General features: G+C 42.4%; 1 non-coding gene across 1 annotated transcript; it reads left to right on the top strand.

Moving 5' to 3' along the window:
* The first annotated feature begins 20,303 nt into the window (after positions 1 to 20,303).
* Positions 20,304 to 20,467, top strand: LOC115941213 (U1 spliceosomal RNA). The gene has a single exon (XR_004075969.1). It is a non-coding gene; the product is annotated as a U1 spliceosomal RNA (small nuclear RNA).
* The last annotated feature ends 5,066 nt before the right edge of the window (positions 20,468 to 25,533 follow it).

Here is a 25,533-nt window from a genome sequence, read left to right as displayed (position 1 = left end):
ATTCTTTCAGTTTCTGCTGGTCGTGGAAGCTCTGCATCTCTCCATCCACTCTCAATGACAGCCTTGCCGGATAAAGTATTCTTGGCTGCATGTTCTTCTCATTTAGTACCCTGAATAGGTCTTGCCAGGCCTTTCTGGCTTGCCAGGTCTCTGTGGATAGGTCTGACGTTATTCTGATATTCCTCCCTCCGTATGTAAGGAATCTCTTCCCCCTAACTGCCCTTAAGATGGTTTCCTTGGTTCTAAGATTTGCAAGTTTTACCATTACATGCCGAGGTGTTGGCCTGTTTTCCTTGATCTTAGGAGGGGTCCTCTCTGCCTCTAGGATGCGAATGTTTGTTTCATTCCCCAGATTAGGGAAGTTCTCAGCGACGATTTGCTCAAATACATCTTCTAGTCCTTTCTCTCCACTCCCTCCGTGATTCCAATTATTCTGACATTGGAACGCTTCATGGTGTCACTTATTCCTCTGATTCTATTCTCATGGATTCTGAGTTGTTTTTCTCTGGCCTCCTCTTTTCCCTTTTTATCCATCATATTTTCTTCCAGGTCGCTTACTCATTCTTCTGCCTCAGTTACCCTAGCTGTTAGATTATCTAGATTGGATTGGATCTCACTGATAGCATTTTTAAGTTCTGCCAATTCACCTTTCATTTCTGCCCTTAGAGACTCTATGTTGCCATTAATTGATTTTCCATTCTATCCATTGTCTTCACAATTGCTAGCCTGAATTCCATCTCCGACATCTTGGTTATATCTGCATCCATTTGTAAATCTGCAGCATATGTCATAATCTCTGAGTCTTTTCTATTTGGGGGGCTCCTCCTCCTAGTCATTCTGTTGATGGGTGTTTGAGGGAATGTATAGAGTCCAAATTATTGACCAGAACCCAGGCAGGATGCACCTGTTTTCTTGGGACCTTAGGGTTGCTGGCCTCTTGTTTTCCCAGCCTGTCTTCTGCAGGAGGGGCCTGCCGGGCTGTTACTAAGGCAACCCTGTTTGGGCGGTGTTGCCCTGCCCCGCTGTGGTGGGGGATGGGCTCAGTGGGAATCAGTTTTTGGGGCTTTTGTTCTCTGGCGCCTTTCCCTGGTGGCTTTCCACATCTCTTCCACAAGTCAGAGCAGAAGAGACCGTTTCCAACCCTCTGCCTCAGAGCAGAGAGACTGCAGTCTGTTCTTCAGTGAGCTCTCCAGGCCACACTGTCTCCGTTTCTGTCTGTGCTGCTATGAACTGCAGCGTCCTGGGTTTTGCGCCCCTCTGCAGCGCCCCAAGTCCTGCCTCCAGGTCAGGGCACGTCTCTGCCCTTTGTGGTTCTAAAACCGCCAGCCGCTCCCAGTTCATACTTTCGACCTGCCGCTCCAGGTTTCCACCCCAGGGGCTGCCCTAAAGCCCTTTTCCCGCCGTTTCTGGTCTGCAAGTCTGCCTTGTCCCCAGCACATGAGGCTGTCGCTCACCGGTGGTGTAGGATCCCCACAGCCAGGCTCCCTCCCACTGCCATATATCCTCCTATATCTGCCTGTAGAATCCTGGACTGAGTTCTCCTGAGAACTGGACTGAGATCTGGTGAGGGGTGGACTAAGAAACTCATGAGATTTTTGTCAAAAACTTGTGAGATGTGCATGAGATCTCATGGCTAGATTTGGATGAGATCTGATGAGATTTGGACTGATTTCTCATGAGATTTGGACTGAGATTTGTTGAGATTGGATGAAGACCACACAAGACTGTGTAGAAATCTCAGGAAATGTCAGTGAGATCTCACGAGATTGGATTGAGGACTGGTGAGACTTGGATGAGATCTCACGAGTTTGGACAGAGGACTGGCAAGACTTGGATGAGATCTAATGAGATTAGGACTGAGTTCTCATGAGATTTGGTCTAAGATCTCATGAGATATTTGTAGAGATCTCATGAGAGGTGTGTGAGCTCTCAGGAGATTTGGACTGAGTTCTCAGGAGTTTGGGATTGAGTTCTCAACACATTTGAACTGATCACAAAGATTTAGATAGAGATCTTCTGAGACATGCATGAGGTATCATGAGATTGGTCCTGAGATCTGGAAGAATAGGATGAGATCCCATGAGATTTGGATTGAGATTTGTTGAGATTTGGATGAAGAACTCATGAGATGTATAGAAATCTCATGATATGTTAGTGAGATCTCACGAGATTGTACTGAGGAATGGCAAGAATTGGATGATTACTCACAAAATTTGGTCCGAGATCTGGCGAGACTTGGATGAGATCTCAGAAGGTTTGGACTGAGTTCTCACAAGATTTGGTATAAGATCTCACGAGATTATATCGTGTGAGCTCTGTGAGGTCTCACGAGATTTGAACAGAGTTCTCATGAGATCTGGGCAAAATCCCAGAGATTTGGGTAGAAATCTTGTAAGACTTGAGTGAGATCTCAGGAGGTTTGACTGAATACCTGTGAGATTTGGATGAGATCTCACGAGATTTGGATGGAGTTCTGGTGAGATTTGAATGAGATCTCACAAGGTTTGGACTGAATTCTCACAAGAATAGGACTGAAATCTGGCGACATGTGGACAAAGAAACTCATGAGATTTTTGTCAAAATCCCATGAGATATGCATGGGATCTCACAAGACTTTGAATTAAATCTGGCAAGAATTGGATGAGATCCGACAAGGATTGGACTGAATTATCACCAGATTTGGACTGAGATTTGTCAAGATTTGGATGAAGACCTCATGAGATTTGTGTAGAAATCTCATGAGATATTGGTGAGGTCTCAAGAGATTGACCTGAGGACTGGTGAGATTTGTTTGAGATCTCATGAGATATGGACTGAGATCTGGCAAGACTTGGATGAGATCTCATGAGATTTGGACTGAGTTCTCATCAGAATTGGTCTAAGATCTCATGAGATTTTGGTAGAAATCTTGAGAGAATTTTGTGAGGTTTCACGAGGTTTGGAGAGATCAGGAGAGACTTGGATGAGACCTATGGAGGTTTGCACTGAGTTCTCACGAGATTTGGTCTAAGAGCTCACAAGATTTTGTAGAAATCTGAGAGATGTGTGAAGTCTCATAAGTTTTGGACTGAGTTCTCAAGAGTTTTGGCTGAGTTCTCATCACATTTGGATTTATCACAGAGATTTAGCTAGATATCTCATGAGATGTGCTTAGCTATGATGAGATTGGGACTGAGAATCAGCAAAAATAGGATCAGATCTCACAAGATTTGGACTGTGTCCCCATGAGACTTGGCCTGATCTCACAGATTTAGCTAGAACTCTTGAGAGAAGTGTGAGAGATCTCAAGAGTTTTGGATTGAGATCTGGTGAGATTTGAAGATCTCGCAAGCTTTGGATAGACTTCTGGAGAAATATGCATGAGATCTCAGATTTTGGACTGAGTTCTCATGAGAATTGGACTGAGATCTGGTGAAATCTGGACTAAGAAACTCATGAGATTTTTGTAGAAATCTCTAAGGGGTGTCATCAGATCTCATGAGACTTTAAATTAAATCTGGAAAGAATTGGATGAGATCTGACGAGATTTGGACAGAGTTCTCATGAGGTTTGACTGAGATTTGTTGAGATTTGGATGAAGACCTCATGATATTTGTGTAGAAGTCTCATGAGATATCAGTGAGCTCTCAAGAGATTGGCCTGAGGACTGGGAGAAGTTGGATGAGATCTCTTGAGATTTGGACAGAGATCTGGTGAGTTGGATGAGTTCTCATGAGGTTTGCACTGAGTTGTGATGAGATTTGGTCCATGATCTCATGATAATTTTGTAGAAATCTCAAGAGAGATTTGTGAGGTCTCAGAAGATTTGGACTGAGTTCTCACAAGTTTTGGTCTGAGTCCTCAACACATTTGAACTGATCACAGAGATTTAGCTGGAAATCTCATGAGACATGCATGAGCAATCATGAGCTTGTGACTGAGACCTGGCGAGATTTGGATGAGAACTCACAAGATTTGGAAGGAGTTCTCACGAGTTTTGAACAAAACATCAGAGATTTCAGTAGAAATCTTGTGAGACCTGAGTGAGATCTCATGGGCATTGGATGGACTTCTGGCAAGATTTGGATGAGACCTCATGAGATTTGGGCTGAGTTCTCATGAGGTTTGCTCTGATCTCATTAGATTTTTGTAGAAAACTCATGAGAGGTGTGTGAAATCTCACGAGATTTGGACAGAGTTCACATGAGTTTTGAGCTTTCTCACAACATTTGGACTGATCACAGAGTTTTAGCTAGGTATCTCACGATAACTGCATGAGTTATGATGAAAACTGGATCAGATCTCATGAGATTTGGACTGTGTTCTCACGAGACTTGACCTGATCTAACAAGATTTAGCTAGAACTCTTGGGGGAAGTGTGAGAGAACTCAAGAGATGTGGATTGAGATCTGGCAAGATTTGAAGGAGATCTCATGACATTTTTTCTGAGTTCTCACGAGATTTGAACAAAATGTCAGATATTTTGGTAGGAATCCTGTGAGACCTGAATGAAATCTCACAAGCTTTGGACAGACTTCCCACAAGATTTGGATGAGATGTCACGAGATTCGGACAGACTTCTGGTGAGATTTGATGTTATTTCACAAGTTTTGGACTGAGACCCTCATGAGACTTGGACTGATATCATGAGATTTAGCTAGAAATCTTGACACATGTTTGAGAGCTCTCACGAGATAGAGATCTGGAGAGATTTGTAGATCTCATGAGGTTTGGGCTGAGTTCTCCAAATTTTGTGCTGAGTTCTCACCACATTTGGACTAATCACAGCAATTTGGCTAGGAATCTCGGGAGACATGCATGAGGTGTCATGAAATTTGGATTGATATCTGGTGAGAACAGGATGAGATTTCCCGAGATTTGGACTGTGTTCTCATGAGACTTGGACTGATCTCATGAGATGTAGCTAGAACTCTTGAGAAGTGTGAGAGAACTCAAGAGATTTGGATTGAAATCTGGGGTGATCTGAAGGAGATCTCATGAGATTTTGACGGACTTCTGGTGAGATGTGGATGAGATCTCAGAGTTTTGGACTGAGTTCACGAGAATTGGACTGAGATCTGGTGAGATCTGGACTAAGAAACTCACAAGATTTTTGTTGAAATCTCTTGAGATGTCATCAGATCTCAAGAGACTTTGAATTAAATCTGATGAGAATTGGTTGAGATCCAATAAGATTTGGACTGAGTTCTCACAAGATTTGGACGAAGACCTCACGATATCTGTGTAGAAATCTCACAAGATGTTGGTGAGATCTCAAGAGATTGGACTGAAGACTGGAGAGACTTGGATGAGATCTCATGAGATTTGGACTGAGATCTGGAGAGACTTGGATGAGATCTAATGAGCTTTGGACTGAGTTCTCATGAGATTTGGTATAAGGGCTCATGAAATTTTATACAAATCTCACAAGATATCAGTGAGGTCTCAAGACATTGCCCTGAGGACTTGCAAAAGTTGGATGAGATCTCTCAAGATTTGGACTGTGTTCCCACGAGACTTGGCCTGATCTCACAGATTTAGCTAGAACTCTTGAGAGAAGTGCGAGAGAACTCAAGAGATGTAGATTGAGATCTGGCAAGCTTTAAAAGAGAACTCATGAGATTTGGACTGAGTTCTCATGAGGTTTGAATAAAATGTCAGATATTTTGATAGAAATCCTGTGAGACCTGAATGAGATCTCATGAGCTTTGGACGGACTTCCTATGAGGTTTGGATGAGATCTCCAGAGATTTGGATGGACATGTGGTGAGATTTGATGTTATCTCATGAGTTTTAGACTGAGACCCTAATGAGACATGGACTGATCTCATGAGATTTAGCTAGACATCTTGACACATGTGCGGGAGATCTCATGAGATTTAGAATGAGATCTTGCGAGATGTAAGGGAGATCTGAGATTTGGACTGAGTTCTCACAAGATTTGGACAAAATCTGAGAGATTTGGGTAGAAATCTTGTGAGATCTGAGTGAGATCCCATGAGCATTTGACAGAACTCCTGTGAGATGTGGATGAGATCTCATGAGATTTGGATGGAGTTCTGTTGAGATTTGAATGAGATCTCACGAGATCCAAATCTCGTGAGAACTCACACACCTCTCACAAGATTTCTTCAAAAATCTCATGAGAACTCAGTGCAAAATGTGAGATCTCATCCAAATCTTGCCATAAATTTGTCCAAATTTCATGAGATCTCATCCAAATCTTGCAGGAACTCCGTCCAAATCTCCTGAGATCTCACCTAGTTCGTGCAAGATTTCTATCCAAATATGTGAGATTTTTTCCCAAATCTCATGAGAACTCAGTCCAAATCTCATGAGCTCTCCTTCAAATCTTGCCAAATCTCAAAGTAAATCTTGTGAGATCTCACACATGTGTCAAGGCTTCTAGCTAAATCTCGTGAGATATCATCAAAATCTCGCAGGTATTCAGTCAAAATTTCAGGAGATCTCACGCAGGTCTCACAAGATTTCTACACAAATCTCTGAGATTTTGTCCAAATCTTGTGAGAACTCAGTCCAAATCTAGTGAGATCTCCTTCCAATTGCACCAGATCTCAATCTACATCTCGTGAGATCTCACACATGTCTCAAGATTTCTAGCTAAATCTCTTGAAATCAGGTCAAATTTTGTGATGGTCCTAGCCCAAATCTCATGAGATCTCCTTGAAGTCTCACCAGAAATCCATCCAAATCTCGTGAGATCTCATCCAATTCTCGCCATTCCTCATTCCAATCTCTTGAGATCTTGCCAACATCTCATGAGATTTCTACACAAATCTTGTGATGTCTTCATCCATATCTCAACCAATCTCCATCCAAATCTTGTGAGAACTCTTACCAAGTCTCGTCAGGTCTCATCCAATTCTCACCTGATTTAATTCAAAGTCTTGTGAGATCTCATGCACATCTCATGAGATTTCAAAAAAAATCTCATGAGTTTCTTAGTTCACATCTCACCAGATCTCAGTCCAATTCTCATGAGAACTCAGTCCAACACTCATGAGATCTCATTCAAATCTTGCCAGAAGTCCATTCAAAGCTCCTGAGATCTCACTTAGGTCTTACAAGATTTCTACCCAAATCTCTGAGATTTTGTCCAAATCTCGTGGGAACTCAGTCCAAATCTCATGAGATCTCCTTCCAGTCTCGCCAGATCTCAAACCAAATCTCGTGAGATCTCTCACACATGTCTCAGATTTCTAGCTAAATCTCCTGAGATCAGGCCAAATTTCATGATGGTGTCAGTACAAATCTCATGAGATCTCATAAAATCACACAGAAATCCGTCCAAATCTCGTGAGATCTCATCCAATTCTCACCATTCCTCATTCCAATCTCTTGAGATCTCGCCAACATCTTGTGAGATTTCTACACAAATCCTGTGATGTCTTCATCCATTTCAACAAATCTCAGTCAAAATCTCGTGGGAACTCTTTCTAACTCTCGATGAATCTCATCCAATTCTTGCCTGATTTAATTCAAAGTCTCGCGTGATCTCATACACATCTCACGAGATTTCGACAAAGATCTCATGAGTTTCTTAGTCCACATGTTGCCAGATCTCAGTCCTATTCTCGTGAGAACTCAGTCTAAAACTCGTGAGATCTCATTCAAATCTCTCCAGAACTCCATCCAAATCTTGTGAGATCTCATCCAAATCTCACAGGAATACAGTCAAAATCTCATGAGATCTCACTCAGGTCTCACAAGATTTCTACCCAAATCTCTGATATTTTGTCCAAACCTCATGAGAACTCAGTCCAAATCTCATGAGATCTCCTTCAAATCATGCCAGATCTCAATCTAAATCTCGTGAGATCTCTCACACATGTGTCAAGATTTCTAGCTAAATCTTGTGAGATCAGGCCAAAATCGTGATGGCCTCAGTCCAAATCTCATGAGATTTCATTGAAATTTCGCCAGAAATCCATTCACATTTAATGAGATCTCATCCAAATCTCACAGGAACTCCATCCAAAGCTCATGAAATCTCACTTAGGTATCACAAGATTTCTATCCAAATCTCTGAGATATTGTCCAAATCTTGTGAGCACTCAGTCCAAATCTCATGAGATCTCATTGACATCTCACAGGAATTCAGTCGAAATCTCATGGGATCTCACTCAGGTCTCACAAGATTTTAACCCATATATCTGAGATTTTGTCTAAATCTCATGAGAACTCAGTCCAAATCTCGTGAGATCTCCTTCAAATCATGTCAGATCTCAATCTAAATCTCCTTAGATCTCTCACACTTCTCTCAGGAGTTCTAGCTTAATCTTGTGAGATCAGTCCAAGTCTCATGAGAACACAGTACAAATCTTGGGAGATCTCATCCTATTCTCACCTGATCTCATTCCAAATATGATACCTCATGCTTGTCTCATGAGATTTCTAACTAAATCTCTGATCATTCCAAATGTATTGAGAACTCAGCCCAAAACTTGTGAGAAGTCTGTCCAAATCTCACGAGACCACACACACCTCTCACGAGATTTCTACAAACATCTCATGAGATCTTAGACCAAATCTCATGAGAACTCAGTCCAAATCTCATGAGATTTCATTCAAGTCTTGTCAGATCTCTGTACAATTCTCATGAGATCTCATCCAATTCTCACCATTCCTCAGTCCAACCTCTTGAGATCTCACACACATCTCGTGAGATTTCTACGCAAATCTCATGAGGTCTTCATCCAAATCTCAATAAATCTCAGTCCAGATCTTGTGAGAACTCAGTTCAAACTCGTCAGAACTCATCCAGTTCTCTCCAGATTTATTTCAAAGTCTCGTGAAATCTCATGCACATCTCACAAGATTTCGACAAAAATCTCGCCAGATCTCACACCAATTCTCATGAGAACTCAATCCAAAACTCATGAGATCTCATCCAAATCTTGCCAGAATTCCATCCAAATTTTGTGAGATCTCATCCAAATCTCGCCAGAACTCCATCCAAATCTCATGAGATCTCACTTAGGTTGCACAAGATTTCTAACCAAATATCTGAGCTTTTGCCCAAATCTCATGAGAACTCAGTCCAAATCTCATGAGAGCTCCTTCAAATCTCACCAAATGTCAAAGTAAATCTTGTGAGATCTCTCGCACAGGTGTCAAGTCTTCTAGTTAAATCTCGTGAGATCAGGCAAAGTCTTGTGAGGGTCTCAGTTAAGATCACATCAGATCTCATTCAAATCTTGCTAGAACTCTGTCCAAATCTTGTGAGATCTCATCAAAATCTCACAGGAATTCAGTCAAAATCTCATGAGATCTCACTAAGGTCTCAGAAGATTTTTACTCAAATATCTGAGATTTTGTCCAAATCTTGTGAGAACTCAGTCCAAGTCTCATGAGATCTCCTTCAAACCTCACCAGCTCTCATTTCAAATCTCCTGAGATCTCTCACACTTCTCTCAAGAGTTCTAGCTTAATCTCATCAGATCAGTCCAAATCTTGTGAGAACTCAGTCCAACACTCATGAGATCTCATCCAAATCTTGCCAGAAGTCCATCCAACACTCCTGAATTCTCACTCAGGACTCACAAGATTACTACCCAAATCTCTGATATTTTGTCCAAATCTCCTGAGAACTCAGTTCAAATCTCGTGAGATCTCATCCAAGTCTCTCCATTCCTAGGTCTTATCTCGTGAGATCTCACCAACATCTCTTGAAATTTCTGCACAACTCTCATGAGGTCTTCATCCAAATCTCCACAAATCTCTGTTCAAATCGCATGAGAACTCAGTTCAAATCTTGTTGGATCTCATCCAATTCTCACTAGATTTAATTCAAAGTCTTGTGAAATCTCATGCACATCTCACAAGATCTTAGTCCACATGTCACCAGATCTCAGTTTTATTCTCGTGAGAACTCAGTCCAAAACCTGTGAGATCTTATTCAAATCTTTCCAGAACTCCATTCAAATCTCATGAGATCTCACCCAATCTTGCAGTATTCAGTCAAAATCTCATGAGCTCTCACTCAGGTCTCACAAGATTTCCACACAAATCTCTGAGATTTTGTCCAACTCTCATGAGAACTCAGTCAAAATCTCGTGAGATCTCTTCCAAGTCTCACCAGTCCTCAATCCAATCTCTTGAGATCTCACTGACATCTTGTGAGATTTCTACTCAAATCTCACAAGTACTTCATCAAAATCTCAACAAATTTCAGTCCAAATTTTGTGAGAACTCAGTTCAAATTTGTCGAATCTCATCCAATTCCCACCAGGGTTATTTCAATGTCTTGTGAGATCTCATGCACATCCTGTGAGATTTCAACAAAAATCTCATGAGTTTCTTAGTTCACATCTCACCAGATCTCAGTCCAATTCTCATGAGAACTCAGTCCAACACTCATGAGATCTCATCCAAATCTCGCCAGAAGCCCGTCCAAAGCTCCTGAGATCTCACTCAGGTCTCACAAGATTTTTACCCAAATCTCTGAGATTTAGTCCAAATCTCATGAGAACTCAGTCCAAATCTCATGAGATCTCCTTCAAATCTCACCAGATCTCAATGTAAATCTCATAAGATCTCTTGCACATGTGTCAATATTTCTAGCTAAATCTATTGAGATCAGACCTAGTCTCGTTAGGGTCTCAGTCCAAATCTCATCAGATCTCATTCAAATCTCACCAGAAATCCATCCAAATCTCGTGAGATCTCATCAAAATCTCGCAGGAATTCAGTCAAAATCTCAAGAGATTTCATTCAGGTCTCACAAGATTTTTACTCAAATATCTGTTATTCTGTTCAAATCTTGTGAGAACTCAGTCCAAATCTCATGGGATCTCCTTCAAATCTAGCCAGATCTCAATTCAAATCTCCTGAGTTCTCTCACACTTCTCTCAAGAGTTCTACTTTAATCTTGTGAGATCAGTCCAAGTCTCATGAGAACACAGTACAAATCTCGTGAGATCTCATCCTATTCTCATCAGATAATCCAAATACGATACCTCATGCACGTCCCATGAGATCTCTAGCTAAATCTCTGTGATCAGTCCAAATGTGGTGAGAACTCAGCCCAAAACTCATGAGAACACAGTACAAATCTTGTGACAACTAACACACCTCTCACTAGATCTCTGCAAAAATCTCATGAGAACTCAGTCCAAATCTCTTGAGATTTCATTCAAATCTTGCTAGATCTCAGTCCAAGTCTCATGAGATCTCATCTAATTCTCAACTTTCCTCAGTCCAATCTCTTGAGATCTCACCAACATCTTGTGAGATTTCTATGCAAATCTTGTGAGGTCTTTGTCCAAATCTCAACCAATCTCAGTCCAAATCTCTTGAGAAGTCAGTCCAAATCTTGTGAGATCTCATCCAATTCCCCCGAGATTTAATTCAAAGTCTCATGAGATCTCATGCATATCTGGCAATATTTCAACAAAAGTCTCATGAGTTTCTCAGTTTACATCTCTCCAGATCTCAGTCCAATCTCGGGAGAACTCAGTCCAACACTCGTGAGATCTCATTCAAGTCTCGCCAAAATTTCATCCAAAGCTCCTGAGATCTCACTCAGGTCTCACAAGATATCTATCCAAACCTCTGAGATTTTGGTCCAAATCTCATGAGATCTCATCCATGTCTCTCCAGTCCTCAGTCTAATCTCATGAGTTCTCACTGACGTCTCGTGAAATTTCTACACAAATCTCATGAGGTCTTCATCCAAATCTCAACAAATATCAGTCCAAATGTTGTGAGAACTCAGTCCAATCTCATCAGATCTCATCTAATTCTGGCCAGATTTAATTCAAATTCTTATGACATCTCACGCACATCTCACGAGATTGCAACAAATATCTCGTGAGTTTCTTAGTGCACATGTCGCCAGATCTCAATCCTGTTCTCATGAGAACTCATTCCAGAACTCGTGAGATCTCATTCAAATCTCACACCAACTCTGTCCAAATCTCATGAGATCTCATCCAAATCTTGCAGGAATTCAGTCGAAATCTCATGAGATCTCACTCAGATCTCACATGACTTTACCCAAATCTCTGAGATTTTGTCCTAATCTCATGAGAACTCAGTCCAAATCTCATTAGATCTTCTTCAAATCTCGCCAGATCTCAATCTAAATCTCATGAGATCTCTTGCACAAGTGTCAAGATTTTTACCTAAATCTCGTGAGATCAGGCCAAGTCTGGTGAGGGCCTCAGTCCAAATCTCATGAGATCTCATCCAACTCTCACCCGAACTCCATCCAAATCTCGTGAGATCTCAGTACAACACTCGTGAGATCTCATTCAAATCTCGCAGGAAGCCCGTCCAAACCTCATGAGATCTCATTCAGGTCTGTAAAGATTTCTACCCAAATCTCAGAGAGTTGGTCCAAATCTCATGAGATCTCATCCAAGCCTCACCACATCTCAGTCCAAATCTTGTGAGATCTCATCCAAGTCTCACCACTCCTCAGTCGAATGTCATGAGATGTCACTGACATCTTGTGAGCTTTCTACACAAATCTCTTGAGGTCTTTGTCCAAATCTCAACAAATCTCAGTCCAAATCTTGTGAAAACTCAGTCCAATCTCATCAGATCTCATCCAATTCTCACCAGATTCAATTCAAAGTCTCCTGAGATCTCATGCAACTCTTGAGAGATTGTGACAAAAATCTCATGAGTCCTTAGTCCACATCTCACCAGACCTCAGTCCAATTCTCATGTGAACTCAGTCCAAAACTCGTGAGATCTCATCCAAGTCTCCCTAGAACTTCCATATATTATGAGATCATACCCAATTCTCACCAGAAGTCCAGCCAAATCTCATGAGATCTCATCCAAATCTCTCCCGAAGTCCATCCAAATCTCGTGAGATCTCATTCAAATCTCACCAGTACTCCTTCCAAATCTCATTAGATCTTATCCAAATTTCACAGGAAGTCCATCCAAATTTCATGAGTTCTATGCAGGTCTCACAAGATTTCTACTTAAATCTCTGAGATTATGTCAAAATCTCATGAGAACTCAGCCCAAATCTCATGAGATCTCCTTCCAAACCTCATGAGATCTCATCCAAATCTCACCAGAAAACCATCCAAATCTCGTGAGATCTCACTTAGGTCTCACAAGATTTCTACCCAAATCTTGTGGGATCTCCTTCAAATCTCACCTATCTCAATCTAAGTCTTGTGAGATCTTTGCACACATCTCAAGACTTCTAGCTATATCTCGTGAGATCAGTCCAAGTCTTGTGAAGGTCTCAGTCCAAATCTCGTGAGATCTCATTCAAATCTCGCCAGAACTCCATCCATATCTCATGAGATCTCATCCAAATCTCACAGGAACTCCATCCAAATCTCGTGATATCTCTTACAGTTCTCTCAAGAGTTCTAGGTAAATATGTGAGATCAGTCCAAGTCTCAAGAGAACACAGTCCAAATTTCATGGGATCTCATCTTATTCTTAGATCTCAGTCCCAATCTCATGACAGCTCATGCACGTCTCAGGAGACTTCTAGCTAAATCTCTGTACTCAGTGAGAACTCAGTTCAAATCTCATGAAAACTCAGTCCAAATCTCGAACACATCACACACCTCTCACAAGATTTTTACAAAACTATCGTGCGATCTTAGACCAAATTTCATGAGAACTCAGTCCAAATCCTGTGAGATCTCATGCAAGTCTCACTAGAACTCAGTCCAAATCTCATGAAATCTCATGCAAGTCTCACTAGAACTCAGTCCAAATCTTTTGAGATCTCATGCAAGTCTCACCAGATCTCAGTCAAATCTCATGAGATCTCATCCAAATCTCACCAGAATTTGTCCAAATCTTGTGAGATCTCACTTAGGTCTCACAAAATTCCTAACCAAATCTTTGAAATTTTGTCCACATCTCATGAGATCTCAGTCCAAATCTCATGAGATCTCCTTCAAATATGACAAGATCTCAATCTAAATCTCTTGAGATCTCTCCCACATGTCTCACAACTTTTGGCTAAATCTCTTGAGATCAGTCCAAGTCTCCTGAGGGTCTCAGTCCAAATCTCGTGAGATCTCATTCAAATCTCACCAGAACTCCATGCATATCTCATGAGATCTCATCCAAATCTCACCAGCAGTCCATCCAAATCTCGTGAGATCTCACTCAGGTCTCACAAGATTTCTTCCCAAATCTCTGAGATTTTTTCCAAATCTCAAGAACTCAGTCCAAATCTTGTGAGATCACCTTCAAATCTCACCAGATCTCAATCGAAATCTCATGAGATCTCTCGTACATTCTCAAGACTTCTTGCTAATTCTCGTGGATCAGTCCAAGTGTCGTGAGGGTCTCAGACCAAAGTTCGTGAGATCTCATTCAAATCTCACCAGATCTCCTTCCAAATCTTGTAAGATCTCATCCAAATCTCACTTGATCCATCCAAATCTCATGAGTTCTCACACAGGTCTCATAAGATTTCTACCCAATCTCTGAGATTTTTGTCAAAATCTCATGAGAACTCAGTCCAAATCTCATGAGATCTCCTTTAAATCTTGTGAGATCTCAATCTAAAACTCGTGAGATCTCTGGCACTTTTCTCAGGAATTCTAACTAAATCTCATGACTTCAGTCCAAGTCACATGAGGATCTCAGTCCGTATCTCATGAGATCTCATTCAAATCTAGCCAGAATTCCATCCAGATTTCGTGAGATCTCATCCAAATCTCTCAGGAAGTCCGTCTCAAATCTTGTGAGATGTTACTTAGGTCTCACAAGATTTCTACCCAAATCTGTGAGATTTTGTCCAAATCTCATGAGATCTCTTTCAAATCTTGCCAGATCTCAATCCAAATCTCTTGTGTTCTCTCACACTTCTCTCAAGAGTTCTAGCTAAATCTCATGAGATCAGTCCACGTCTCGTGAGAACACAGTCTAAATCTCATGAGATCTCATCTTATTCTTGCCAGATCTCAGTCCCAATGTCATCATAGCTCACGCACCTCTTCCAAGATATCTAACTAAATCTCTGTGATCAGTGCATATATGGTGGGAACTCAGCCCAAAACTCATGAGAACTCAGCCCAAATCTCATGAGAGCTCAGTCCATATTTCGTGAGATCTCATCCAAGTCTCACCAGATCTCAGTCCAAATCTCATAAGATCTCATCCAAGTCTCGCCAGTCCTCAGTCCAATGTCATGAGATGTCACTGATATCCCGTGAGTTTCTACACAAATCTCTTGAGGTCTTCGTCCAAATCTCAACAAATCTCAGTCCAAATCTTGTGAAAACTCAGTCCAATCTCATCAGATCTCATCCAATTCTCACCAGATTTAATTTAAAGTCTCCTGAGATCTCATGCACATCTCATGAGATTTCAACAAAATCTCACGAGTTCTTAGTCCACATCTCCCCAGATCTCAGTCTAATTCTCATGTGAACTCAGTCCAAAACTCATGAAATCACAACCAAATCTCACCAGAAGTCCTTCCAAATCTCATGAGATCTCATCCAAATCTCACAGGAAGTCTGTCCAAAGCTCGTGAGATCTCATTCAGGTCTCACAAGATTTCTAACCAAATCTCTGAGATTTTGACCAAATCTCATGAGAACTCAGTCCAAATTTCATAAGATCTCCTTCAAATCTCACCAAATCTCAATCTAAATCTTGTGAGATCTCTCGCTCATGTCTCAAGACTTCTAGCTAAATCTCATGCGATCAGTCCAAGTCTCGTGAGGGTCTCAGTCTGAATCTCATGAGATCTTATTCAAATCATGCCAGAACTCCATCCAAATCTCGTGAGATCTCATCCAAATCTTGCCTGAATTCCATCCAAATCTTGTGAGATCTCACTCAGGTCTCACAAGATTTCTACCCAAATCTCTGTCATTTTGTCCAAATCTCGTGAGAACTCAGTCCAAATTTGGTGAGATCTCCTTCAAACCTCACCAAACTGCATTCTAAAATTCGTGAGATCTCTCACTCATGTCTCCAGATTTCTACCCCAATCTCATATCTTAATCCAAGTTTGTGAAAACACAGTCCAAATCTCATGAGATCTGATGCACATCTCCTGAGATTTCTGCCCAAATCTCACTAGATCACAGTCCAAATCTCGTGAGATCTCAGTCCAAATCTCATGAGATCTCATTCAAATCTCACCAATCTTTGTCCAAATATCATGAGATCTCAGTTCAAATGTCACCAGCTAATCCAAATCTCATGAAACCTCAGTTAAAATCTCCTAAAAAGTCAGTCCAAATCTTGTGAGATCTCTCCCAAATCTCACCAGATCTCCATCCAAATCTCCTGAGCTCAACCACACATCTAGCAAGATCTACCCAAATCTCATGAGATCTCACTCCAAGTCTCGTGAGATCTCATCCAACTCTCATGAGAACTCATTCTAATTCCTGTGAGCTCTCATTCAAATCTCAACAGGGCTCAGTCCAAATCTTGAGAGAACTCAGTCTGAATCTCATGAGATCTCTTTCCAAACCTCATGAGATCTCATCCAAATCTCACCAGAAGACCATCCAAATCTTGTGAAATCTCACTCATGTCTCACAAGATTTCTACCCAAATTTTGTGGGATCTCCTTGAAATCTCACCATATCTCAATATAAATCTCATGAGATCTTTGCACATGTCTCAAGACTTCTAGCTAAATCTTGTGATATCAGTCCAAGTCTTGTGAAGGTCTCAGTCCAAATCTCGTGAGATCTCATTCAAATCTCGCCAGAATTCTGTCCGTATCTCATGAGAGCTCATCCAAACTTGCCAGAAGCCCGTCCAAATCTCATGAGATCTTATCCAAATCTCACAGGAACTCTATCCAAATCTCATGAGATCTCTTACAGTTTTCTCAAGAGTTCTAGGTAAATACGTGAGATCAGTCCAAGTCTCAAGGGAACACAGTCCAAATCTCATGAGATCTCATCCTATTCTGGAAAGATCTAAGTCCCAATCTCATGATAGCTCATGCACATTTCACAAGACCTCTAGCTATCTCTCTGTGACCAGTCCAAATGTGGTGAGAACTCAGCTCAAAACTTGTGAAAACTCAGTCCAAATCTCAAATACGTCACACACCTCTCACAAGATTTCTACAAAACTATTGTGCAATCTCAGACCAAATCTCGTGAGAACTCAGTCCAAATCTCGTGAGATCTCATCCAAATCTCACCAGAAGTCCATCCAAATCTTGTGAGATCTCATCCAAATCTCGAAGGAAATCCACCAAAATCTCATGAGATCTCACTTAGTTCTCACTAGATTCCTAACCAAATCTTTGAGATTTTGTCCAAATCTTGGAGAACTCAGTCCAAATCTCATGTGATCTCCTTCAAATCTTGCCAGATCTCAGTCCAAATCTCTTGAGATCTCTCACCATTCTCTCAAGCGTTCTAGGTAAATATGTGAGATCAGTCCAAGTCTTGAGAGAACAGTCCAGATCTCATGAGATCTCATCCTATTCCCAAAAGATCTCAGTCCCAATCTCATGATAACTCATGCATGTCTCACGAGACCTCTAGCTATATCTCTGTGGTCAGTCCAAATGTGGTAAGAACTCAGCTCGAATCTTATGAAAACTCAGTCCAAATCTTGAACATGTCACACAGTCTCACAAGATTTCTACAAAAATATCGTGCGATCTTAGGCCAAATCTCATGATAACTCAGTCCAAATCTTGTGAGATCTCATCCAAGTCTCACCAGAAGTCCGTCCAAATCTTGTGAGATCTCATCCAAATCTTGAAGGAAACCCGTCCAAATCTTGTGAGAGCTCACTTAGGTCTCATGAGATTCCTAACCAAGTCTTTGAGAGTTTGTCCAAATCTAGTGAGAACTCAGTCCAAATCTCATGAGATCTTCAAATCTTGTGAGATCTTAATCTAAATCTCGTAAGATCTCTCACACATGTCTCATGACTTCTAGCTAAATCTCGTGAGATCAGTCCAAGTCTCATGAGGGTCTCAGTCCAAATTTCATGAGATCTCATCCAAATCTCACCAGAACTCCATCCAGGGACTTGACCCATTGCACAGGCATATGCCTCTACTAACCCGGCCAGAGTTAAGAAATGCTAGCCTTGACCCCTCAGGGAGAGGCCAGCACACTTCCAACTCAGTTAATAACAGCCTTCCCAACTGACTTTTTCACCAAAAAGAAGAGCGCACCTCCCCTTTGTTCTCCAGATTCACCTATGGTTTTGCTTGTTTGTCACAGATTGCCTTTCCCTTTTATTCCCCACAAGTCCTATTTTTGCTGGTAAAATAACTGGTGCTTTCTATTTTTTAGGTTAACAAGACATTGTGTCTCTTTGCCTGTTCCAGCTTTTAGAGGTACCTCCTCCATACTCAGCCCCAGCCACAGCAGGCAGAGTCTTCCTCACACAGCATCCTTCTGACCTCCTTCTCTGCCTCTTCCTATTTTTTTTTAAAAGATTTTTAAAACACAAGCAAGGGGAGTGGGAAAGGGAGAAGCAGGCTTCCCACGAGCAGGGAGCCCGATGCGGGGCTCGATCCCAGGACCCTGAGATCATGACCTGAGCCAAAGGCAGTCGCTTAACCAACTGAGCCACCCAAGCGCCCCTGCGTCTTCCTGTTTTAAAGCCCCACTGCCATTCCAGGGGGCCACCTGAAGCATCCAGGATCATCTCCCCATCTCAAGGTCCTTAACATAAGCACCTCTGCAGGGTCCATTTTGCTGTGTGATGGAACTTGCGCACAGGGTCCTGGCATTAGAATGGGGAACTCTTAGGGAGGGGGCATTATTCTCCCCACCACCACATTATGAACTCAGGTGACAAGTAAATTTGGATGCCCCTCCCCCCCAATCTTTTCTAATTTCAACAGTCTGGTAAAATAAACCACTACCTCCAGGCACAAGGCAAAGGCAAATCAGAACCCTAGGGCACTCCATCCATGACCATAAAATTGCCCAAGTACTAGTCTCTTTGGAGTAGTTGTTTCTTGGCTTTGTTTCCCAACCTGTTTTTTTTCCCCCTTGAAAGGCAGACAGGACCAGTAGGGCAGAAAGAGCTGCTGCCCTGGGGTTGTGAGGAATGGCTGATTATATACTTGGGAATTGGAGGAGGTAAGGAAAAGAGAGATTTCAAAAGGATTTTCAAATGTTAACAACTCACAGGATACTGTAGGAGGCCTTGCCATGTCAAGTTAAGGTTGTTTTTCCCATCTAGTACAGCATTGACATTAGGACAGTTGGGAGCTCCATAGAAGAATATCACACATATCCCAGCCAGGAGTGGGAGGTGGGGGGAGTTTGCATGATGTCAGCTTAAGCTTTGTCTTCAGCTTGTCTTCTGCTCCCTCATCACAAGGGGAAGTGCCCAGCGGTGGAGGGAGGGAAGGCAGTGGCTGAGTGGGGCGCCTGGGACCCCACTCATCCCCTGCTATGAATTTTGAACCCAGTCTAAGGGAGCAGAAGGGATGGTTTCCATTGCCCTGCCCCTTCCTTTCAACAGGGGGATCCTTGTGCACCTCCCCCAGGCAGCCACAAAGGGGGGCCGCGACCCTTCCTTTGGAGTCTGCCTAGTGAAGATGCAGGCTCCCAGATGTTTTCAGCGCTTGGGGTGTTGCGGGCAGGTGTCATCCTGAGTGGCCAGAAGTTGCAGACTTTTGGTCCCACCCCCCCCAAGGGTGTCCAGGCCTGGGGGGTTGGGTGGGGCCTGGCTTGGAGGCTGAGCTCCTCAGGCGCAGCCATCACACTCTGTCCCCTCCAAACCAGGTTCTGAGGAGAGAGCGAGAGCGAGAGAGATACATATCTGCCTTTCTCTGGCTGGTGGAAAGTCCTCCCTCATGTCTGGCTGGGGCAGCCTTCCCTGTGCTGAGTGCTGTGTGTGTGTGTGTGTGTGTGTTTGTGTAGGGGTGGGGGGTTAGAGCTGCAGGGAGGCAGAGGAGAAGTGGTAACAAAATCAGGACGCAGGTGACTGGCAAGAGGAGGAAGGAAGCCAAGGCAGTGGGAGGAGGAGGAGAGGAGAAGGGTGTGAGGGAAGAGGAGAGGAAAGAGGGGGTCGAGGAGGTAGGACATCAGAACAGATCCAAGGTGGGATGGGAGCTGGGGACAGGGAAAGGGGTTGGGGTGGAGGGACTGAGGCGAGGCCCTCAACGTCATGGACCCGGCGTGTCTGATGTAAAATCAGACAACATTGGGGTGCGGTTCTGGACAGAATTCCCGGGGCTGTGGAAGTAGCAGTGCTGTTGCTTCCATTGTATTAGAAAGTATTGTGTGGAGGGTGAGGATGCTTGGGACAGGAATAGGTGTCGGTGGTTTAGGGTGTGGCTAGGCGCGTGATCTTGTGTGTAGGTGGAAGGCGCGTGAGGCTGGTGTAGGGAGGAGGCGGGGCGGGTCACACTTATCTGGCAGGGGAGATACCACGATCAAGCAGGCGATTTTCCCGGAACGAGGCTTGTCCATTGCACTGAGGATGTGCTGAACTCTGAGATTTCCCCAAAGGTGGGAAACTCGACTGCATAAATTGTAGTAGTGGGTGACTGTGTTTGCGCTCTCCCCTGGTAACGGGTGTGTAACAATAAAGTGTTTTTGCTTTTCATCTTGCTTTTTTTTTTTTTCTTGCATTGCCGGGCCACAGAGTTGACCCTGGTGACCACTCAGAGTTGACTGGTGCAGTGAGAAATGCACCGCCATTTTTCAGGCTTGCTTTGTGAAGGAGCAGCTTTTCGCTATTTCTCATAGAAAATGTAGGAAAGTTTCTATCTGCAGGTTTAGAAAAGAAACCTTGGTTGTCGTGTTTGCGTTTTATCGAAAACACAAAAACATCCAGCAATAAGGTAACATTCACACTGTTTGCCATTCCATCCAACAGTTTGAGGTATGCAGAGAAGCAGGGGAAATGAGCCCTCATGAGGAGACAGATCACTCATCTGAAAATGACCCAGAGCTGACACCAAGGTGAGAATCACCAAGAAGGACAAGAAAGCATTTCTTGTAACCACATCCCATCATGTACAAAACATTCAGCAGATACATGGAAATTGTAAAAAAAAAAAAAAAAAAAAAAAAGACCAAATCTCATGTTAAGAGATGAAAACCACAATGACCATTTTGAGTTCATTACTGTGTATGTTGATTTCCAACAGCCTTGGGGGAGATTTGTCCTGACAGGTGTAGGAGAACCTGGAGGTAACTTGTTTCCAGAGTTAGTTTCCCCCAGGCCAGGAAAAGGGATTTCACACTCCTGCACTGTTAGAGATGGGCTGAGTGCCTTTCAGGAGGAGAGATAAATGGGGCTGGTGGTTGTATACTGCATGTACTCCCCGTTCTCTGGGACTGGGTACAAAGGAGCTCCAGGAGCCCCAGGGCAGTCCGACTCACAGGTGTCTTTAGAAGCACAAACACATTGAGAGCAGGAGAGGATTACACAAAAAGGATAAAAGGGATCCCAGAGGACCTGGGTTGGGTTCCTAGAGGGTTTTCTATGGGTAGGTGGGAAAGAGAACTCGCACATAGCAGGAACTCAGGAAACATGCCCAGTAGGAGTGGAGCAGATTGAAGGCATTTCCTAGATTTTTAAACCTTTCTGCTAACATGAAAATCATGGTTTGTGCCTGGCCATCAAAGCTGCCCAGAGGGACACATGGCTGGCTCAGTCAATACAGCATGCAACTCTTGATCTCAAGGTCATGAGTTAGAGCCCCACACTGGTCAGGGAGCTTAACTAAAATTAAATAAAAATAAAAAATAAAAAATAAATAAGGTGCATGCATCAGGAATCCAGAGTTACACCCCCTATGGAAATTGGGGCAGCTACCATGGTCCTTGCAGATCAAGAGCCTTTCTGAGCCCTGAGAGAATCCTAAATGTTGCCTATTTCCCAAGATCAACCCAGAGACCCCATATTTTTAATATTTGTTGGGTTTCCCGTGTGTGTTCAGAGGTTCACTGGCAGACTAAGTTGACATGCTGAGTACAGAAGTAGACCAAGAAACAGAATATTACCTGGATGTACCACATTACTCTGTGCCTTCACTGCAATCTCACCTAAAATGGGAATGGGCAATTGAAATACCTTGCATTCAATACAGGTTAAGGAAAAAATGGAAAGTTTGGGTTAACAGTTTATATTATTGTGTCCTCAGATTGAATTTGATGGCAAGTGGAGACTCTATTGAACGTTTTCTAGGTTCTGCAGGTGGAAATGAGGGCCTAAGGGACAAAGCAATTACACAACTCAGAGTAACTTTGGTAACTTAGTATCTTCACACTTGGCACAGTTTTCTTTCATTTTGTCTGATCCCATGGTCTCACTCTTGAGTCTAAACATATTTGTACAAGGAAGTTGATATCAGTACCAAACCTAAAATCCATACCACTAAATGTGGCAGTGCTTATTCCTAATGGTACTTTAGGCTCCTTTCTTTCTTTCTTTTTTTATTATGTTATGTTAATCACCACACATTACATCATTAGTTTTTGATGTAGTGTTCCATGATTCATTGTTTGCGTATAACACCCAGTGCTCCATTCAATACGTGTCCTCTTTAATACCCAACACCAGGCTAACCTATCGCCCTACCCCCCTCCCCTCTAGAACCCTCAGTTTGTTTCTCAGAGTCCATAGTCTCTCATGGTTCCTTTCTAAATGCTTGTAGCATTCTAGCCATGTGTGCACTTCTCTTTGGCCCCACCTCCAGGTTAAGCAGTACATTTGAGGTGGCTCCATCATTGGGGAAAGATGTAGATGAGACAGGTAATAAAGAGAAATGGGGAGAGGATGGTTAAATAAAGTGTGCTCATAAGTGGGTTATGATTCCAGAGAGGACCATGGCATTTCATTTTTAAATATATATATATTCCCTACATAATTTTTCCCAGGTAAAGAAAATTGAATTGTTGCTGATTTACAAGGGGTGCCAACAAACTCTACCTACACAATGTGGGGAAAAGAAGGGAAACAGTGTTCTTTGCAGTTGTTCATTTCCCTTTAGTGGGCCTGGCCTGGAAAGAAAGGAAGAAAGGAAGAAAAAAGAAGAAAGGAAGGAAGGGAGAAAAGAAGAGAGGAAGAAAAGAGAGAAGGAAGAAAGGAAAGAAAGGAGGGATGGAGGAAGGAAGGAAAGAAGGAAGGAAGGAAAGAAGGGAGGAAGGGAGGAATGATTGAATCCCAGTCAATTTTCTTTGTAAACATTTAGTGAAGAACCTGTTGGCAAACACCTAAAGGGTGGTTACTTTTGGGAGGGCCCCCTTAAGGTATATTTTCAGGAGGGTGTATCTGGTCTGTGCAGAACTATTTAGGGAACCAAACCAAGAATCTGTGGATTAATATGGCTTTGTTCCCTAGAAACTGTCACATCAGCTTTGTAAGCATCACCATGGGAAATCACCCCAAACAGCTCCACTTTGTGTGGGGAGCTCACACATCACTTAGAGACCATATATGTTTCGTCTGGGCCAGAGCATGTCCTCATGTGGGAAACAGGTTTTTGCAGTTAGTGTTGGTGGTCTCAGTTGCTTTGCTGGTACCTCACAATTTTACCCTTGAAAATGTGAGTAAAACTTGATACTGGGTAAGATTTATGATTTGAGGGGACTGATTTGGCAATGCAACCTTTTATGTCATCCCCATATTCACTGGATATGCTCTTATGCAATTCTCTCATTTTTCTTAAAATAGTTGCCATTGACCAAAGTTAAAGCAGGATAATCTCTGTACAGAGTGACTGGTGGATTATGGATTAAATATTTTATGGCCTTTATGGCTAATTTTTTTTTGCTAAAATATCTTCCAAAACCATGTATTGTTCTTTTGCACGTGCCCATTTGCAACTCCAAAAGCCCAAAGGCATATTGCCCTGCTAACTTGTGGTCCTTGTGATCAATTCCCTGGAAGTTCAGGATTATGACAGCTCTCATTCAATCCCAAAAGGCATAGACCCCATCTATCATAACTCACTATCACATGTTATACAATTTCTCATAGTTAGGAAAACAGCAGGGATAAGAAAAGATGAAGTACAGTGAGCAATCTTACCTTGAAGAAGTACGTTTATTTTTGGGAAATCTGTGACACCACGCATGAGTGAAAAATTGTTCCCTGATGCCCTGGCATAGCCTTAGTTGATGGCAATTCCCTTAAGCCAAATCACCAGGAATACACCTCCCATGAAACATGCTGGGGGTTTTATTCCTTGCAGCCAAGAAGAACACACCCCAGGAAGAAGGTATTAGAAAGAACCTATTCTAGGATCTGGGCTTTGGGGGAGGATGGAAGGAAGAAGGGTTTGTTCTATATGGAATACTACTGTTAGTACTGGCAATTCTATGAGTGGAGTGAGAAGACGCAGTCATTTCCTTATGAAAAGAGGAGGATGTTTGGGATTTTGTAGGTTGCACAATGCCTTTATTTTGGCTGCGCCTGTTCAGAATCATGAGGTAGCCTTGTATTGTGTCATTTTAGAGTAATCTTGTCTGAGGTTGATATTCCATTTCTGAGATTGTTAATTTCCAGCATGAGAACCAAACAGGCGGGGAGTGTCAGAGCAGTTCAGGGCATCAGAGGCTGGGATTGTTCTTTCTCCCTGGAAATCCCTACAATAGAGGTCATAAAAAGAGAGCATTCTGGATAGACAAGATATAGGTGCAAAGTTGGCTGAGGAGCGGTGTGACTTTGACTAAGTTTCTTGAATTTCCTGTGGTTCAGTTTCTCATTTCAAAATGGGTCCAATAGGAGTTTCTGCTACATGGGTTGTCCCGGGTGTTACATGAGATGTGCAGGTAAAGCACTGAACCCAGTGCCTGGTAGGGAGTAAATACTCAGTACAGATTAGTTCTTCTCAGTCACTTTCTAAAATTAAATAAATACATCTTTAAAAAAAACCTGTATAAGCTTAAGTTGGACAATGATTTCTTAGATATGATACCAAATTGTAATTAATGAAAGAAAAAATTGATAACTAGACTTCATCGAAATTTAAAACTTTTAGAAAAAGATTTTATTTAATTATTTGAGAGAGAGAGAGAGTGAGAGAGAGCATGAGAAGGGGGGCGGGACAGGGAGAAGCAGACTTCCTGCTGAGCAGGGAGCCTGATGCATGGTTCCATCCTGGGACTCTGGGATCATGACCTGAGCTGAAGGCAGATGCCTAACTAAGCCACCCAGGTGCCCCCAAATTTAAAACTTTTGCTCTTCAAAAGACATCGGTGAGAGAATGCAAAGGCAAGTCACATATAGGTAGAAAATATTTATAAATTACATATCTGATAAAGGTCTCCTATATAGAACATTGAAAGAACTCTCAATAATAAGATGACAAACAATCCAATTTAAAAATGGGTAAAAGAGGGGCACCTGTGTGGCTCAGTCAGTGAAGCAACTGCCTTTGGCTCAGGTCATGAGCTCAGGGTCCTGGGATCAAGCCAACCCCCCAACCCCCATTGGGCTCCCTGCTGAGCTGGGAGTGTGCTTCTCCCACTCCCTCTGCCCTCCACCCTCCTCGTGCTCTCTCTCTTTCAAATAAATAAATAAAATCTTAAAAAAATAAAATAATAAAATAAAATGGGTAAACAATTTGTAAAGACAGTTCAGCAAAGAATATATATGGAAGGCATATAAGAACATGACAAG

The sequence above is a fragment of the Leptonychotes weddellii genome, chromosome 4, assembly GCF_054177405.1.
Source record: "Leptonychotes weddellii isolate Sample4059 chromosome 4, ASM5417740v2, whole genome shotgun sequence".
In the NCBI taxonomy this organism is placed as follows: domain Eukaryota; kingdom Metazoa; phylum Chordata; class Mammalia; order Carnivora; family Phocidae; genus Leptonychotes; species Leptonychotes weddellii.
Note: the sequence above shows the minus strand (reverse complement) of the source record. Positions and strands in the feature narration are given on the sequence as shown.